This window comes from Orbicella faveolata, unplaced genomic scaffold (assembly GCF_042242905.1).
Source record: "Orbicella faveolata isolate gen_17 unplaced genomic scaffold, um_ofav_v1 contig_14, whole genome shotgun sequence".
NCBI classification, from domain to species: Eukaryota; Metazoa; Cnidaria; class Anthozoa; order Scleractinia; family Merulinidae; genus Orbicella; species Orbicella faveolata.
In genome coordinates this window covers 23,212,991-23,230,000 of record NW_028301541.1, presented here as the reverse complement: position 1 = coordinate 23,230,000, position 17,010 = coordinate 23,212,991, and the positions used below count along the sequence as shown (strand labels likewise).

The window sequence follows — 17,010 nt, the reverse complement described above, 5'->3', positions numbered from 1 at the left end:
GATTTGAACAGACAGGCGTCATTCTTACGTAATGTTTTAACGGGAAACCAAACAGCGTAATTTTATTCCGAGTACGTATATATTCAGTCGTTCTTAGCCACCATTTTGCCAGAACAAAGTATATGTATATATTTAGTTTGTTACACAAAAAACAGTTTACTTGTAAAACCTTTGTGTGTGTTTTTTTTTTATATCTTTACATACTTATAAAAAATTGTAGAGGGTAACCGAAAATGATAAAGAAAAGGTGTCCTGCATAGCAGTCTTTCAAATTTCCTTTTAGCTAACAGGCAGTCGTGCAGAGGCTTGGGGCGAAAGCAACCAAAAAATTAGGAGCGGGGGGAGCAACTTATTTAGCCGGTCTTTTGCATGAATTTGTATATTTACTCGTAAAACTCTTTGTCGTTGTCGTATGAAAAAAATGTACAGGAAAATTGCAAATGAAAAGAATAGGGTTTAGTGATTAAGGGTCAGATCGAATCAAGGAATGAGCTGAAACTAACATAGTTCACTTGACAATTGTATGTCGGGCTTAAAAGTGGACAACGTTAAAAATTATACAACACTAGTTTTATTAACACCATAGGTAAATGACATTGGTCACTGTTATGGAAAATCATATTTTAGAGTCAGCTTTGTATAAAGCAATGATTATGCATACATTCCTGGGAACAGCAAAAAATGATTTGGAACAAACGTTCTAAGTGTAGTGTTCATTCCGTGCAATGGGGTATAAATAAAACGTTCTGGAAGAAAAGACACCTTATTTTATACCAGTGATGACAAGTACAAAAGTCATATGGGTACCCAGGTTAAAAATATTTGAATAACTCTATTAATTAATACCAACTCTAATTTAAAGGAAAAAGTTATGAGAATAAAATAAAAGTTGTCTGTACATGCCTTCACTGTTTAGACTGAGAGTCCTAAAGCTTTTTTAGCATGTATTCGAATACCTTGTGACGATAAGCCCGCCACCCACCCCACCCCGCGCCGTATTGTTTTCACTCAGCGGCTGGTCAGCGGTCACGTTTATGAGGTAAACATGGCGATCACCTCCTGATCCTCCTGATCACCTTCCTTGTCGATCAGAAAATCAAAATACCAGCGAAGTATTGCCTCGAAGATGAAGCAGTTATGTTAGTTGATTCGTACTTCACATTCGAGTCAAATCTTAGGTGGCACAGGTTAGTTCTTACGGTGGAATCGACGAGGGGAATTCGAACACTAGTTGTAGTGTTTGAATTGTTGGAAGAAATGGTCGCATGGGGATGTAGGAATGGTAAGTTTAACGAACAATTTCAAATTTTGCCGCTGGAATTGGAAGTAAAGTTCATTTGAATGCTTTCGTATGTATTTCTGACGGTTTTAGATCTACCTGCTCGATTTATATCTGCTACGCTTCATGTTGACGAGTCCCTCAAAATGGACGGCCAAACTTGGAGATTGCCGAAAATTAGGTAAGTTCACGGAGTTATAAAGTTTTAGTAAAGGTCGGGCCGAAAAGTGTTTTTCTGTAGTTACCTTTTCTATGGCACCTACTTCCTAGCTATGTTAGTTGGATCAGTTAAGAACGCCTCACTTTTTCAAAAATTTACTTTGAATTTGATCGGTTTTCGCGTGTGTGACTTAAGCGAACCGATAAGGTGTCACTAAAGTCTTCCTGTTTTCTTGATTGAAAGATGATGTTCACGAAAGTCGCCTCGATGGATAAGATAGAGTTAATATACATGGCTGCGGTATTTGTTTTTTGCTGAGTCCCGTAGGTTTTTGTAAATTGTCCTCCAAAGTTGTCTCAAATTTAAGTCTTAAAAAGTGTCACGACAGGCCTTCGCTTGATTGAAATTTAATTTCCGTAAAACTCTGAAAAATAAAGAGATCCGATCAAACGGATTGTGGTTTTAGTATAGGTACATGAATGTCTTACAACACACAAGAAATGAGCTAAATCTGTGTCTCAAGCAAAATCGACCGGACCGCTCTTACAGAGACACTCTCTTAAACATTTTGCGCAAAATACAAAATTAACCGTGTCGACAGTATAAATTTTTCGTTTAGGAATTCGAACGACGCACCGCAAAAATAAACATGAATCTTCGGAGATGCCTCCGCTATCTAATTAGCCGCTTAGAACTTTTCCTAGATTACAAGTCGACCTTCGCTTAGTCATCGCTTCTCTTAATCCGCCGCCCTCAAGCGAAGCGAGAGGCAGATGTCGCGAGAGGTCGACCTTTCCAACGGCAAAACTAACAATTGGAAATGAAATATTATTGGAAAGGACTTTTAGAAACTCAGTAACTTTACCTTTATAGGCACAGGTGTCCAGTATCAGATCTCTTCTTGCGAGTTACCGAAGTGTTCTTTAGATAGATTTATTTACATGCCGTACGAGTACAGATCAACATCACTTTTGTTCGTGCAATTTTTTTTTTACTGTCAATAATCTCCTCTGTGCCGAAAACTACGCGAAAATGTAGTCAATCCAGTTGGGAATTCTTAGTTGTCTCCAAATTTGAGGATACAGTGAACATCCTTTGTTAAGATACATGTCAGGCCCGTTTCCAATAAAGTATTTCAGGGAAGGAAAACACTAAACTGGAAATTTCAAACACAGGATCTCGTGATGCTGGATATTTTGTATCTGTTGTATCAAAATAATTTATTACTGTGAAACTCATGGGAACGTGAAATTATTAATAGAGGGGGACATTGGGATTTGCGGTATTACGGTATTGGACAATTTTTCTTGCGGTATTTCGGTAAATTTAATTTGGAAATGCGGTATTGCGGTATTCCCCGAACTTGCACTATGCGGTTTTTTTTTAGCGTTTTGGACGATATCAGAAAATATCCTCCAAGCCCACCAACGTTTTCTGAGCCTTTTCCAGTTTCCGATTGGACATTCCCAATGAAACCTGGCTTTCGTGGCAACGGAAAACTGTAATTCCTTATGTCGCAATCAGAAAAGGGTAAGGCTATGTTTTGCTAATCATTAGCCAACGGGCCAATAGATGTTGCTTATTTTGATTATTTCGTGTAAATTGAAAATTTCCTGACTAAACGTTCATCAACAAATTCTTATTTGGTATATCTACTCTAAACTTAACATACAGAGTAGTGGTTTTGGTATGGTATTGTGTTTCGACTCGGTATTGGAGTAATGCGGTATTTGGCGATTTTTTTTTTTTTTTTTTTGAGATATTGCAATATTTGTCGATTTTATTTTTGCGGTATTGCAGTGTTCAGAACCCCCAATGTCCCCGTCTCCTCTTAGTGTGTAGCAAGGAAAAAGCCAATTAAGCGAGAGAAAACTAAACCGCAAACAGCAGCGGTTTAGTTGTGGTTTTGAGGTTTTCTTGCGTGTCTTGAACTTTATTGTGATTGCTTCAGTACACAATTAACCTTTCAGAATCAAATCAAAGTGATCACGGTTTTCCGAGTTTCACAATAATGAAAAAAAAAAAAAAAAAAAAAAAAAATCGACTATATAAATTTTAAATCCACTGTCCAAATTTCTGAGTCCAAACATTTCCATCGACCATTCCCGGTCCGGGGATCATTTACGGTACAATCTGGGGATCATTTCCGGTCCTGAGATCATTTGCGGTACAATTTGGGGATCATTTACTGTCCAGGATCATTTGCGGGCCTGTGATGTATCGCTAGCCACTGTCGAGTACTTGAACCAAACGCGCCATATGTATAATCTAGAAAAAAATGATCGTGTTGCAACGTTGCGCGAGTTGCAACGTAATTAAACACTAATGAGTCAAGCACTCCAGTTCCAAAACGAGGCCGTTGGCTCGTCCGGCAAGGACAATACCCCTAGCCGCCAAAAAACACTTAATTACAACTTGTGGGATATGAAGACAGACGTCATTGCGAACAGGTGGTTGGGGAAATCTATTGTTGAACTGTACCGGCCGTATATGCTAATCTTAAACAGTATACAAGTGCGCGGAAGCTTTGCGGATATTCTCCGTAGTGTTTTAATACAGTTGCGAAATTTCTCAAAACAGTTGTGTCTGTTCGCACGATTGAGGAAAAATTTTCAGTTTTATCTATTTCTATAAATATTTATTCTATTCATGTACCTTTCAGGAAAGAAAATACTAATAATCAAAACATTTAATTTGCTTGAATATCAGCCAGAGCAAATCGGTCTCATATTAATGTTCATGGCTCTGCTTATTATGGTCGAAAAACTTAAACATGCAATTAGCCCATTAGTGATTTGCAACCTTTTGTTTTGTTTGTAACTGTCCTGTGAAAAATTTCCCTACAACAACTGTTTGCTTTGAAATGAGCATATCGGGTTTGAAATCACCGCAACACCGCCAGGTTTGACTTAATTCACCGCATCACCGCATCAGAAAAACGATCAACACCGCAAAGCCTCATGTTCCCCTCTTATTTGCCACCTTTTGCTTTCTTTGTAACTGTCGTGTGAAAAATTTCCTCTCAACAACTGTTTGCTTTGAAATGAGCGTATAGCAATTAGAGTTTTCCTGCGGTTTATCTTCAACTGGTCTACGCTTTTGAAGTAAAGAACAAAAGCGCAACCTTCAATAAAAACAGTTAAAAGTGTGTATATCTTCAGTTACACAAGCTCACAAGCAAGCAGCAGTTGGAAATCAACGACTGAATTTCGCAGAAGCCAACTAGTTCGTTTTTTTTTGTGAGGCCATTGCAGCATGGATGTTAATACAACTATCAATAACCCAGAAACAACCGACATTGATCCCTCTACAAATACCAGGTCAGTGTTCTTTTGCCCGCAACTACCACACTTTACCTGGGACTTAAAAAATACAACTTTTCCTTGGATCTTAGTGGTCGTTATATCTATCGCCTCACCCGTTACTATCCTCTTGAATTCATTAATAATCGTTGCAGTCAAGCGAAGGAAAGATCTGCAAAAACCGGTCAATATTCTGTTGTCTAGTCTGGCTGTCGCGGATCTTCTTGTGGGCGTCATATCAATGCCGTTAACTGCCACAGTTGAAGTATTAATTCTCCGCCAGGTTTCGTTTCAGCATGTCTGTACATTAGAGTCAGCGGTAAACAAACCCTTAACGATTTTTCTTAGCTTCTCTTCTCTTTATCAATTAACTGCGATTGCTTGGGAGAGGTACATGGCGATACAAAAAACCATGCGCTACAAAGTTATTGTAACAAAAGGTCTCCTCCAAAAACTCGCGATAGGCGCCTGGTCTATAGCCGTGTTTACGCAGGCTCCAGTCTTTGTAATGGCAGTGGTTCCGGTGGACTCCAAGCTCGTGCAAATTAGGCACGTCAATGCAAGTTTTCTGACATTAGCTTGTTTAATAGCCATTTCCTACTTCTACATCATGGTGTACCTAGGAGTGCGCAAACGTAAAATAAACGAAATCAGCCAAGTCGACGCTCTGATGCAAGCGAAACTCGAATCCAAAGTCGCCAGGACGACTGGCATGCTAACTGCTACATTGATTTTCTCGTTTTTGCCTTTGATCGGACTTGGTACCTTGGGAAAAGTTTACCCAGCATTTGGAACAAATTCGTCTTTCCGTTTTGCGGAGGCAGTGGGGCTGTTTAACTCCTTAGCAAGTCCTATCTTGTACTTTTACAGAGACCGCCAGTTTCGGAAGGGTTTGTTAGAACTATTAGGGATAAAGAAACCTGAAGCAATCAAGCCAGAAGTTGTTGCCGCGCGATTTGTCAAAAGCAATGATCGGCATGGGGCGGCAGAGCAACTAAACTTGCAGCGACCCAGCATGAAAAGATCAGCTCAATCCGACCCAGTCACTTCTTCAGGTTGTGTTCCTCCGCTTGCTAAGCGTCATGAAACATTCTTGAAAAGAACAAAGTCAGCCCCGAAACTAAACAAACGCTGTCACTCTTTCGATAGTTTCCAGCTGCAGCAACCTTGCGAGCTTGTCTCAAAGGGCATTACACCCCACTCGAAACTTATGTCAAGATCCAAATCCTTGGACGCTAGCTGGAGCCTTATTGAAACTACTTGCCAACAGTCGTCAAAACGTACAAGAAAAGACAACCAGGAGACTGAAACGATGCAAACAGCCATCACCATCCGGGTTCAGTGAAGCGACAGCAGCGAGCTGATTCACGACGCGTTTTGAAGAATAAAGGCTTTTATTTCCCGGGGGGTGGGAGGGCACTCTCATATAAAAAGGACGGGGGTGCTCTTCGGAAATTTTGAAAAGAATCCCTAAGAGGTACCAAGATCCTGTTTTGTGGGCGTGGCATGAATTTTTTTTGCACCCCTAAGAGATACCAATTCTAAAACTACATATTACTCGCCCTTTCATTATTGTCAGAAAAGCGATAAAGACGATTGCTCCGAATACTTTCTACTGGTAAAGTTTATGAAAGCATAGTCACAAATCTATATCAATACCCTAAAAGGTACCGAGAAAGCTCCTGCTTTCGACTTTTCGAAGCTGAACACGCTAAGAGGTACCAAAACCGTTTTTTAACCCCTAAAAGGCATGACGAGCACCTCGTTCTTTTTATGTGGAAGTCTCCCCCGGCTTTTGTGTATCGAAATAGTCACATTGGAGCTTAAGAGGTTCAAAACATCTGAAAGTGAAGATTGTTTTTTTTCTGTAACTCCTCTGATTCCTTGGAACATGCATTTCTGGAGTATCCTGCTGGTCTAAACTTCTTTCAAAAAGTTCTTACATGGTTCAATAATGAGCACAGAGTTAACTTTACACCACCTAAAATACAGCTACTATTTAAGGACAATGATCTTCCCCCAAATAGAAGCCCAAACCTCACCCGGAAGTTTGGGATTTTAGTAGTGCAAACTCAAAAATATTATTATTATTATTATTATTATTGCAAAATGTTGTAAAAAACTTTCAATTTTGTCGAATTGAAGTCAGCGCTATCTTTGCAATGGAAAGCTGAAAAATGCGAAATTTAAATTAATTGATTCAATTTACATTATATAATCAGTCTCAGTGGCAAAATCAGTTATTAGTGTTTTACTACTATTGTTATAATATGAATGTAAGAAGCATCAGTAAAATTCATCAAAAGTAACTAGAAACAAGTCTCTCATGTTATTGAGTAATTTGCATGCCTTTGAATTAGTTTTTAAGAATTCCATGTTCCTCACTGTCTCTAAGAACTAGAACTCCCATTCGAAACAAATACTATTAAGAACCGCAGCCACCCCACTTTATCTTTACCTTCCTAGCTTATGTCACATTTATCTATCCTTTCTTGAAATGAAATAACTAGCAGAAGTCATCACTTAATAAGATCCTTCATGAGATCTCTCAGTTAATCCCTCAAGCTGTAGTGCCATGTATTAAAACTGGGTAATACCTCCAGCAATCACCAGAGTCAACTAAATCCATTAAATAAGTATATTTTCTCAAAGTCGCTACAAGAAGTTCCATCATGATCGTGTACTAAAGGAATCCGCTGTTGCGTGTTGATCGATACTTGATGGAGATCCCGCTCTATACACGTTCGGCACTCGATCAACACTTGATCAACAGTGGGTTGATACTCGGCCGAGTGTAATTTCAATTTGAAGAAAAGGTCCTGTTAGTACCTTCTTGTTACTTGATGAAAATTTTGCGGGGTTTGTTTTACCAGGGCGCTTCATGACGTCTCCTGGAATAAGCTATACCTTCCCTAGTTGAATCGTCATCAGTTTATCGTACGTTATTCAGGTTATTGATTGGAAAAATAATTATACTTTTGAACCCTAGTTCCTCTATTTTCAGGGGATGGGGGGTGGGCTCACTTCTTTCGGAGGTCGTTACTTACGGACTTTTACGATTCGTTGCGTCTACGAGCCATTGACCAAGCGATTGGCCAAGCCATTGGTAGCCGTGCATGGTCGCCTAAAGCACTGACAATCTATCTTAGCTCCATGTACTAAGTTTCTCCTCGTGCGATATTTTCTACACAATAACTTCAATTGCCGTACGTGATAATACTGCACGTGGCTCCCACTGCCAGCGACATACTCAGACAAGTATTCCAGATGATCTGGGTTTTTTATCCCTTAAGATCTGTTTTAGATTGATTAATCAAACGCTCCTTTACGCCTGGACAAGCATCTCGATGCAAGCTCAGCGTTTATTGTGATGGCTTTCATTGGGTAAACAAGACATTTGGGCCTGTTCGCCGCGCTCAACATCCATTCGTAGGCACTTTGGTATCTTTAAGTTCAGTTCCTAGATCTGAACTTGGTTCAAGAGGAGAAGCAGAGGAAGGAGTGTTGTGTAATTCGTTCATCATTGCGGGATTACTTGATTTATCGGCATTCCCCGGTTTTGTCCGCTCACGTTTTTTCCTGCCCAAGTCTTCACGTGTGTTAAGACGTGATCCGATATATAATGACCTTGTTTTGTTCCAGATTATTGGCGTCGGTGGAGTCCGCCATCATTTAAAAGCATCGCGAATGACTCGAACGCACTATTTACTTTTAAAGCATTATTAATATCGTGACTTCATTTTAAAGCTTGTCTCATATGCCATCGGCCCTTTCTGGTTTATTTTTTATTTAATATCATCGACATGTCACTGAAACAGATTATGACGCCTTCCCTGGCCGCAAGACGAAGAACCCTAGTGAGAGTATGTAAGGAATGCTAGGAAAATTTCCTACCATTTCCCTGCAGTACTTATAGTAGAAGCCCCGTGCGTCCCGGTAATTCCTATCGATTTTTTTTTAGATCACTCCCGAATAGTGCTCATATTGGATAGTCCAGGCGTCTTTAATTGCGTCTGTATACCTCCATGAAAACGCTCATTCGAAGTGCGCTAACATTGACCAAGGGAAAACTAGGTACTTTGTCCAAAAATAACTAGAGAAGGATTATCTTGGGAATAAGGCTTACTTACTCTTCATGCTCTCTTGGTCGCTGTCATAGACTTCGACATCTTTTCACAATTTCTTGAGCATTTTCTCACTAGTTTATTTCATGCGAGAACTGTGTTTTATGTAGCACATGATCTACTTACGAATGAATTATTTTAGAATTGTTGGAATTACTGTAAATAATGTAGTTAAATTTTAGTCTCTTTTTATTGTAAATATCAAATTTAGGTTTTTAAATTTTATAATTTATTTTATTTATTTTATGTGTCCCCTATTAGTAGAGGGTTTTTTATCCTCGGCTAGAATGTATTTGACACATTAATAAAGTTATTGATTGATTGATTGATTGATTGATTGATTCAATGTCTCCCGCTCGTCTGTCCACTGGCCTCAGCATGTTATAATAAGGAAAGGGATTTACGACATAGTGAAAATTTAACATCGTCAACGTTATGGCTTGAATGTTAACCAGTGTGTAGTCGTTTTCTTTCAAAAAATATCGCGACGGGGAAATGAACAAAAATAGGCAACTTGAAAACTAGAAAAATACCACAGATATTATTAGTCCACCATGTTAGTTTGTTTTCTTGGCGCCCGTGATGGAGTTTTGATTCTGGCAGGTTGACGAACGCAGTCTTTTTATAATGCGTAGTGCTGTGACCACAATTATCAGCACAGACGCTATCCACGGTTGAAGGAGTTCGATAGAATACCGACGTAAACGAAAATGGGATCTCCAGCTCCTTTGATCTTCGAAATAACGTCACGTCTTCGAATTTTTGGCGAACTGATTTGAAGATTATGGAAGAGGTTAAAACCAGAGTTCCAATCCATGAGAGAGCTATGACTTTGGGGATATTGTTTCTGCCCATGCATCGCTTGCATGGAAGTAAAACGCAATCCCGCCGGTCGATCGCCATTAATTACATGGTCACAGCATTGAGTATGTTACAGGCAAATCCGCTTGGCACAAGAACAGAACAAGCAGGTTCAGCAGACACCGGAATATCCAAGAGACGAATCACTGTCAAGGCTAAACGAGGCCAATTCAGCAGAGAATTGAAAATTCCATTCACAGCAAGACTGCCGAACAAATAGTGTGGAACCTTGCGTAAATCTGAACGCTTTCCCAGTAAAACGCAAACGTGCGCGTTTGCAAAGAAGCCGACCAAACTGGCGATCGATAACACCGTGATACTAACTCTGTGCTAGGGGGGACTGGTAATGAATAGCCGCTGTTTGAAGTGGATCGCTCCGTTCTAAATTTCAGACCTCGACGAAAGGTAGTGAGTCAGTACCTTTCGTCGAGGACTGAAATTTACGATCTCACTTCGCCTAAATAAGAAACCGCTTAAGGGGATATTTATTAGTCTGCCCTGGAAAGAAGCATATTTCGCCCTAAGTACTTGTTTTATTTGTATTCTCAAAAAAAGCTCAGAGGATTGATTTTTAATTTAAAAAGTTCGATAAACCGTGCACGGAATCATTGTCCATGGATCAAGGCGATTCTTTGTCGGCAATAGTTGGAATCATTTCGATCAATAAAAAAGAAAAAAAAAGGTAAACAAAAAAATTATATACATATTTTCTCCTGTAACTCTAGACAGAAAGGTGCTCTTATTTGGATATAATTTTCCGCTTATCTATTCTTGCTAAAACGACATTTTAGTTCTGTTAAGAAATATATAACATGACGAAATTATCTCAACTTATCTTTCTTGTTCTCAAACAGCCAAAAAGCTCTTTACAGCGGACAAGCTAAAATCATGTCACGAAAAAAACGGAACTGAGACGTAAGAGAAGATACAGTTCTCCATGAAATAATGTAGCTACACAGAAAGAAACGGCTAACAACGACTGTAAATGTTGCTGAGAGTGAAGAAATAAAGAGTAACATATTAGTACTTTTAATAACACCGATCAAACACGCCGGGAAAAAATAACGTGACAAAGTCTTCATCCTGCTGTTCTTCTAAGCGATCAGTTGATATTCAAATTTTCTCTCCAATTGCAATAAATTGGTCAACAAAAATAAGGTACTAACAGTACGATAAAAAAAAAGAAATTCAATATTAAAAATAGTCCAAAGAACAGTGTATTAAATTAAGAATCAATCCACCGTAAGTTGGAGTAACAAGTGGAAAAGAGTTTTGTATCGAGTTTATTTACACTGTATTACAAACTTCTGTGCGACTGTTTTAACTATATATATTTAGCAAAAAAAATCATTTCTATCTACACCAAATGTCGAAAACAAATTTGGAAATTCATGTTTTTTACCTGCCGGTTTGCACAATTTGTCTGTGCTGTGAAATTTATTTTCTCGAGTTCCCATGGGAAACTGTGTTTGGTGTTATTTCAGGCAATAGTATATATCTTAAGCTTTTAGAAAATACAAAAAAGACAGTAATACACTGACAATTATTTTTGATACAAGATTTTTTTTCCACTAAAGACTGAAATTGCTCGATTTCTTATCGGATTTCGTCTTAACACTTTAGCGGTATTTATTTAGATATTTTCTTAATGGTTCACTCTCGGTCACCCGTCACTGGCTGCTCTTGGAATAGCTTGCAGAGGCCTCAACATATTCTGGAAAAGGAATGGATTAACTACATAGGAAAAATTAGATATCAACAACACTATGGCCAGAACATTTGGCAGTATGGGGACGGAGTTTCCAAGAAATACCGCTAAGGGAAAATAAACAAAAATGGGTAACTTGCAAACTAGAAAAACACCACAGATCTTATAAGTTAACAATATTAGTTGGTTTTCTTGGCGCCTGTTATGGCTGTTTGATTTTGGCAGGGTTGACGAACGCAGTCTTTTTATAATGCGTAGTGCTGTGACAACAATGATCAGCACCGAAACAATGTTGAAGAAGTTCGATAAAATAGTGACGTAAACTAAAATGGGATCTCTAGCTTTTTTCATCCTCGGAATAACGTCACATCCGTCGAATCGTTGGCGAGCCGATTTGAAGATTATGGGAGAGGTTAAAACTAGAGTTCCAATCCATGAAAGAACTATGACTGTGGGGATATTGTTTCTGTCCATGTGTCGCTTGAATGGACGTAAAACGCAATCCTGTCGATCGATCGCCATTAACGACAAGGTCACAGCATTGAGTATGTTACAAGCAAATCCGCTTGGCACAAGAACAGAACAAGCAGGATCAACAGACACCGGAATATCCAAGAGTCGAATCACTGTCAAGGCTAAACGAGAAGGCAAATTCAGCAGAGAATTGAAAATTCCATTCACAGCAAGACTGCCGAACAAATAGTGTGGAACCTTGCGTAAATCTGAATGCTTTCTAATCAGAAGGCAAACGCGCGCGTTTGCCAAGAAACCGACCAAACTGGCGATCGATAGCATCGTGACACTAGCGACGGCTGTGCCCGGGGCGACTGGTAATAAATAGCCATTGTTTGAGATGGATCGATTCATTTCGAGAACTCTGATCCGAGGAGTAAAGTTATGATCTTGCTCCGCCTGAGTGGAAAACTTATGGAAAGAAGCTCGGGTCACCTTATAAGTACGTACAAGTTTTAATCTTTTTCTGAAAAATAATCATATCGTATAACGTTTTAATTTAAAAAGTTCGATCAATCTTGCACGGAACCATTGTTCTTGGATCAAGGCGATATTTGGGACTGAATTAAGCATTGATCATTTAAAAAAAAAAACGAAAAAAAAAAAAAAAACAGCTGGAAACAAAACTGAATATATATATATATTTATATTTTCTCCTGTATCTCGAGAGAGAAAATTGTTCTTGTTTGGAATTTTTCTTAAGTATTGTATTTCCATGAGATAGAACGATCCTAAAACAAATTTCCACTGAGTTGTGTTGTGAAATATATCAAACTACAAGGACGAGATTACCGCGACTTTTACTTGTCATTCTCAAACAGCTGTAAACCAAAATTTCTTTAACTGGGCCAAGCTAAAGATAGGTCGTAAGGGAAGATACAGTTTTTCATGGAGCAATATAACCACAAAGTGAGCAACGGCTAACAACCACTGAAAATGTTTTTCAGAGTGAGTTAATAATTTCTAATTCCCACTTTTAATAACAGTGATCAAACGCACCGGGGAAAACTATGATTATTAGTCTTAATCTTCTTATTCATCAAAGTGTCTTGTCAATATTAAAATTGTCTCTCCAATTTCAATAAATTGGTCAGCAAACAAAAGGCTAGAATAGTAAAAAGAAATACATATATCAAAAAATATGACCCGAAGAACTGTATGTACCGACGTCTTAATCATAGATTGCGAAATTAATGTAATTTATTGAATTTATACCATAGTATTCGCGACATTCCCTTTCATGATTTAGAAACTGTGGTGAGTTCTCCAATAAACAGAAACCGGAGAGTTGTACAACGTCAGTTGAGACAACTGGGGCAAAATGTCGAAGGAACCTGTTGGCTTTGAGCAGAAAAAGTGATCTTTCATACAATTTTGCATCTAGTTTTTCTTCCATTTTCTTCCAATTCGCTGCGTGGCAGAAAAAGTGCAATGATAGTGAAACTGTGGCTAAGAATTCAAATAAGCATGCAGACTTTCCCAACATGGCAAAATTCTCGAGACTCTCCGCTAAACACGTATTTGCTGTTATTTTCGGCAAGCTCCATTACTCAACTAGCCAATCAGATTTAGAGGTGTTTTGTAGTAAAACTGTATCAAGAACCTAACAAACTCGTTCCTAGGCTATTTCTTCTTCCCGAGGGCGCCAAACTCAGTCTGATTACAGGTCTCGTCTACTCTCCTTTGGGCCTGCTCACAATTACCCCCCGCACTGCTCACTCATCGTGGACCCTCATCCTCGATTACGCACTCCGACTTTGGCCTAATTCCGTGTCTTCACATCTGTAGACATAGAAAAACAGACGTCATGTACGTGTGCCGCGCGTCATCCGTTTTGAAAGCGATAGCTGGAAAGAAAAAAAAAAAAAAAAACTAAATAAAAGCGAAATTAACTCGATAACTTAGAAGTCTTCAGTAAATGGCCTCTCTGAAATCATTTGTTTCGCCAGGTTTGCAACAAGCGAGCGTGTCTTCCTGAGTAAAATTATCCTGGTTTTTATGTTTTCATTTCGCCTCAAATCAAGTAATCTGGATTCGCCAAGGGAAGACCCTCTTGACCTCATAATTAACAGAAGTGAGTTAGCTATAACCTCCCTATACATAAAGTTGGCTCCGTCCACATGTATCCAGATATTTTCGAATCCGCAACTTTTTCTTTCCGGATACGTCTTCCGTCCACACGCATCCGGCAAATTCGGCAGCGAATCCGGATATTTTTGAATCCGCTTTCCAGAGTGGAAAAAACTAAATCCACAACGAATCCGATAACGTGTGGACTCCGTATATTTTCGAATCCGATGACGTAGCAAAATCGTGTCCAGTCTCTTACCGAACAATAAACCAATATGGCGGCACAACGTGTAGGCCTAGTTTCTCTAGAGTGAATCCGGATACCATCGGATGCATGTGGACAGGCGAATTCGATTTGAATACGCCACGTGTTTGAATCCGGAAAGAAAAAGTTGCGGACTCAAAAATATCCGGATACGTGTGGACGGGGCCCTAATGTGTCACCTTGAAAACGGTGAATAATAATAATAATAATAATAATAATAATAATAATAAATAAATAAATATTTATAAAGCGCCTATCCATGCTTGCTCTAGGCGCTGTACAATTCGCCAAAATGAGCTGTACTAATCTTAATAATTAAAAATGTGCATTTAAGAAAGTAGTAAAAAGTAAAAATCGCTAAGAATAATAAGTTTTCTTAAAAAGATGAGCCGATAACGTGTGGACGGTGAATCCGCATATTTTCGAATCCGATGACGTAGCAAAATCGTGTCCAGTCTGTAGCCTTTGCCTTAGCAGCAGCAGGTCTAAGTGGAAATTGTCGCCGGAAAATTTGCACAGTGACTCTTTTTTATTGATTCTAACTTGTCTTGTTTATACCTCTAACACTGGTGTCCAATTTCTATTTATGTTTGCCATGTATAGGGGGGTGAATAGATTTTCGGATCGATGGATTTGGCCTTAAAAAGCGCACGGATTGTGGATTTTTGCGGTAAATCAAGCGGATTGGCTGATTTTGAAAACACAGTGGATCGTGGATCAGCTGTGAACTTTGGCACGGATTCCGGATTGTGCCTGTATTGATTGTTCGAATCTTGGGTCCTATATGAAATTTGGATCATAGATCTTTCTTCAGCCTTGGTCCGGTATGTTAATGAGTTCATCCAAATTATTTTTTCTTTCGAACAAAGCTCATTTAAACTCAAGTATGAGACTGTTATTGGAATTGTACTGTGTTATAGTCATCAAGCATTTTGCCTTCTTTACTGTTTGTGCGAAATTAACACTGGCATTCACATTTACCAGTTTACCTTTGAACTTTTACACTTCTGTTTCCGGATGTGGTTGTCGTTTCGGATTTGAACAAAAATTTTGGCGGATCGACGGATTTGGCGAAAAAAAGGCACGGATCGGCGGATTTGCATACCCCTATTCACCCCCCTCCTTGTACAAATGAGCATTTTCCATGCGCTGGTTAATGTGCCTATGTCAGGATGCGGAAATGATACCCAAATAATACTTGGTCTGGTGGAATTTTTAACTCTGTAGTCTATGCTTTCAATGACATACTCTGCACCATTAATAAGTCCACCAATCACATCAATATTAGTTGTCAAGTCACATTTTGCTGCATTTGCTACTGACACTAGTGAATATAAACCCATTGTCTTTGTTGGATCATCTGAAATTTTGTTTTTCATTTGTTTCTTCAGATTATCAGAAGTGTCCCCAACTATAACGTCTAGACTCTACCTGTGCTTTAATGTGCAGCATTTAACTCACCCTCAGAAGAACTAATTGTATCTTGGACGTGGAATATCTCGATTAAATACTTCGATATTTTTTCAATATTTGTTCATGATTCTGTTCTCTGATTTGATCCAATTTAGATGATACAAGTATCAGGCTTTCGTCTTTCAAGGTCTGTAGAGGTTTATATTGGGGAACCTCAGAAACGCTACTTAGGCGCTCTGGCAGAATTTTCGAACTACATGTATCATTGATTCTGCCATTATATTTCTGAAATGTGAAAATTTTCAGTAGCCCCCTTTAAAAGCCTTAATATACGAGCAATCCAATTTATCGTTAATTATCAGTTTGCACGGGGCTTTGCTAATTAATTAACGGGCGCACGTTCGTAACTTCATCCGTCAGATCATAAATGAGCAATCGTATGAAAGCTCGAGCAATTAAGGATTTGCACTACTCGTGCTATTTGAAAATTCTTTCAAATTGCACTTGCCTACACCCATTCATTCGATTTATTCCTATTCATTTACGACGCCATACTTTTTGTCATGCCCGCTCCCTCAAAAAAATCCTGCCATCCCCACCATTTTTTCGTCACATAAAAGCGAACGGTCCCTTAGCTGTTAAAATGTATACCTCTTCATCATCTGTCAAAATACCGAGGAATAAGATTGTTTACTTCATTGAAGATCCAAACTGTCCCAGTAACGAAATTGGCCACCATGTAGGATTCCTATTTACATTTCTGACATTAGCCGCCTTTACGCACCAGTTTCTGACGTAAATGTTTGACGCAAAGATCAAAGACAATTACTCCAGAGGAGTGTAATGAATTAGCAAAACCACAGTCACTTGACTTGGCACAAAAAAAAAAATTGCTCCTACGTCGTCTTTTTCTGTTGCTCGAATGTAATTTAAGCCTTTCAGTGTTTGCTTTTGGACAAGAGGAAAGGTAAGACCCTATTTTTATATAAATATAAAGTAATATTTATCGCTTTTTACTCTTCTGGCAGTGTTATTTTACTCCCGTCCGAAGTAATTCTTTTGGGGGGTATAACGAGAGCTGAAAAACACTTCCTGAATTTAGTTCTCGCTTTGGTATTTAACACGGGGTGTACAATTTGTTTTGTTCTCCAAAAATGACTGTAATTAATTGGACTTGCGATATTTCTTGGGGCACTAGAAAGTTGATGCGTCAAAAATTCTGTAGAACAGTTAGTTAGGTACATTAGGGAACTGAATAACTTTCAATCGTTAATTTTCAACGCGACAAACCATTGCATCGAAAAGGTGTACCACG

General features: G+C 38.8%; 2 long non-coding RNA genes and 1 pseudogene across 2 annotated transcripts; all 3 read left to right on the top strand.

Annotated features, from left to right (window-relative positions):
• LOC149114553 (uncharacterized) overlaps window positions 1-159 on the top strand; it is a 1,381-nt pseudogene extending 1,222 nt beyond the window's left edge.
• Window positions 160-1,121: 962 nt separating this feature from the next.
• On the top strand, window positions 1,122-1,905 carry LOC149114552 (uncharacterized). Its single transcript, XR_016206636.1, has 2 exons — window positions 1,122-1,282; window positions 1,373-1,905. It is a non-coding gene; the product is annotated as an uncharacterized LOC149114552 (long non-coding RNA).
• A 2,675-nt stretch (window positions 1,906-4,580) lies between these two features.
• On the top strand, window positions 4,581-10,913 carry LOC149114551 (uncharacterized). Its single transcript, XR_016206635.1, has 2 exons — window positions 4,581-4,759; window positions 10,581-10,913. It is a non-coding gene; the product is annotated as an uncharacterized LOC149114551 (long non-coding RNA).
• The last annotated feature ends 6,097 nt before the right edge of the window (window positions 10,914-17,010 follow it).